This window comes from Psammomys obesus, unplaced genomic scaffold (assembly GCF_907164565.1).
Source record: "Psammomys obesus unplaced genomic scaffold, mPsaObe1.curated_primary_1811, whole genome shotgun sequence".
NCBI classification, from domain to species: domain Eukaryota; kingdom Metazoa; phylum Chordata; class Mammalia; order Rodentia; family Muridae; genus Psammomys; species Psammomys obesus.
In genome coordinates this window covers 25,059,609-25,062,451 of record NW_026596040.1, presented here as the reverse complement: position 1 = coordinate 25,062,451, position 2,843 = coordinate 25,059,609, and the positions used below count along the sequence as shown (strand labels likewise).

At 51.3% G+C, this 2,843-nt stretch overlaps 1 non-coding gene across 1 annotated transcript; it reads right to left on the bottom strand.

The window, feature by feature from the left end:
- Nucleotides 1-2,022: 2,022 nt before the first annotated feature.
- On the bottom strand, nt 2,023-2,165 carry LOC129688246 (small nucleolar RNA SNORA48). The gene has a single exon (XR_008721895.1). It is a non-coding gene; the product is annotated as a small nucleolar RNA SNORA48 (small nucleolar RNA).
- Nucleotides 2,166-2,843: the final 678 nt, after the last annotated feature.

Here is a 2,843-nt window from a genome sequence, read left to right as displayed (position 1 = left end):
TTCCTCATGAGTCTCACACCATGCACCCCAGTCCTGCTCATCTCCCTGTCCCCTCATATCCACTCTTTGCTCTTGCAACCTTCCCCCCAAAATAAAACACACAAGCAAACAAACAACAAAAAAGCATAGAAAACATTTCCTTGTGGAAACTGTAGTTTGACACAGTGCGTCCCACAGTATGTCCCTCTGTCCACACGTGTTCACTTGCAAATGTTCATTTCAATGAGTCATTGGTCTGGTTTGAGATCTCTGGCTTCTGTGACATGATCAATATTGGTTCTCATCTGGACTCCTTTTAGCTATCTTGTTGTTATGGAGATGTCCTATGTCATGAGATCCTGCAGCTTTGAAACAATAGGACTGGCTCTTTTACACATCCCAACCATCCACAGATGATACAGATTTTGGGGTGGGCCAATTCAGAGCCCTGGATCTGGGCCTGGGTGGTAGCTGAGCTGGTCAGCCTGCTGGCTCTCCCTTATCTGCACCACCACCAAGGCAAGCTCTCCAGGACTGTTCCAGCTAGGCCACCCAATGCTGCCATTGGCAGAAGGCAGAGTCAGCTCTACTGCTCTCATACCATTGTGACCAGCTCACCCACACCCACACCTCCAGAGCCAGCTTCAGTCAAGGTTTGGGGCCTGCTCTCCCAAATACTGTAGCCTGTGAGGGGCTGGGACAGCTCTCCAGCTCTCACACCCTCATGGCTGTTTCACCTGTGTCTTTGCCATCAGGGCCAGTTCCACTGTATTGCCCTCTTAAGGTGCAGGGCCTTCTCTCCTGAGTGCTACAGCCAGTGAAGCGGGCAGGGATAGCTCTCCTGCTCTTACAAACTCAGGGTCAGCTCTCCTGGCTATTGTAGGTGTCAAGGAAGGAGGTAGATGGCATCATCCCCATCCCCACACCACCTCACAGCAGACGAGTGGAGGGCTGGCTCACTTTCATCCCTTACTGTGCTGCCCAGGTGAGGGGCATAGCCCACTCTCCCGAGTGCTGCAGCTGGGGAGGGGCAGGGACGGCTCACTAACTCTCATGACTCCAAGGTCAGCTCTCCTGCTTGCCTCGGGTAGCAAGGGGAGCAAGGGGCGAGGGGGCAGGAGGGCATTCCCCTCACCCCCAGACAAGTTGTGGGCTAACACTTCTGGCTTCTCATCCTTGGGGTCAGCTCATTCGCACCTCCTCCACCAAGGTCAGCTCTGCTGTGTTGCTCAAATGAGGTGCACGGCCAAGTGCAGCTGGTGAAGGGCACGCGGGCGTAGCTCTTCCAAGCTCATGACCCTGAGGATAGCTTTCCAGACTGCTTGAGGTGATGAGTAGTAGAAGGGCATCTGTGCCTGTGCCACCCCATGACAGACAAGTAGCAGGGTCAGTTCTCCCATACTCGTGCCTTTGCAGCTGGCTCACCAATACCTGTGCCACCAGAACCAGCTCCACTGGGCTGCCTGGGTGAGGCACAGGGCCTGTTCTCCCAAAGGATGACACCCACTGGTGAGAGATGAGGCCAGCTTTCCCATGTCCCACATCCAGTGAGGGGTAGGGCCAGTTATGCACAGCCTGCAGGCATCCATGTGGTCCCTGGCAATTGACCAGGATGGTCCCTGGATCCTGACCAGGATATCCCATGTTCTCTTGTGATAACATAACCTGGGACATCAACACTGACTATTGCTGCTGTATAGCTACAGACCTAGACACAGTCCCTTGGTCTAGGATCTTTCCATGACCCCAGGTGGCAGGGCTAGCACTCACGACACTCCATCCTGGAGTCTCCAGTTCCATCTCTCTTCATAATGCTCAAGCTGCTCCATTTCTTTCTCCCCCATCTGACCACCACAAACTCACACATTGGTATGACTCCTGCTACGGGCTGGCCATGAAGCTGGCTGTCCCCTGGGCAACATCCTCCATCTGTGCTGCATGGCATAGCAGCACAGTACATGGTGGCTTGCATGGCAATCTGCAGGTCTCTGTCTGTCTTCCTCCTCCTATGCTGTGCTGCCTGGATTTGATTTGATTTCATTTTTATGAGTCCTAGGTATCAGACAGCTTTGGCTATCAAGCCAAGCATCAAGCTAGGAACAACAAAGGACTGCCATCTACTCCACCCCTGACTGACAAAAGAACAACACTACCAACAAGGTATCTCTTTGTCCATTGCTGGACTTGGGGTTGGGAGGAGGCTTTCTATCATGAGAAGACACGATGTTTCTCCTTTCTAGAGGACATAGCATTGAGGAACTATCTTGGAGGTAAGCAGTAACCCTCACTAGACAACCGCCTCCACTAGAGCCTCGGTCTTAGACTTCATAGCCTTCAGAATTGTTGGAAGATAAACTTTTGTTCTTAAAAATTACCTAATCCATGATATTCTGCTAGAGCAGTGCAAACAGACTAACTCACAGGCAAGCACAGGGTAGAACATGTTTCTTCCCGGAGTGGCTTGAACTTTAGTTTCAAATTATTGCATGATGAGTCTGGAGTCACTGATGTGAGCATATCTGCTCTTCCATTCTCCTGAAATCCTCCAGTGGCACTTTCAGTTGATTCCTCCCCCAAAAGGAAAGTAAGGTGATGATCATTTCAATATGCTCAATCTCCTTCACACCTAAGCAAGTCAATGCCTTGCTGTTGTCTCAATGGTTCCCATCCTTGGCTGCACAGCATAATCACCTAGGAAGCTTCCCACATTCCACCTCAGACCAGCTAACTCAGACCCTCTGGGGGCAGGAAAAAGATGACAAAATTTTCCTGAGTGGCTCCAAAATGCAGCCAAGGCTGAGAACTACTGACTTCATGGGTTTCTTTTTTAGCACCTCAACTTAGGTGAGGCTGCAATGCCTGCC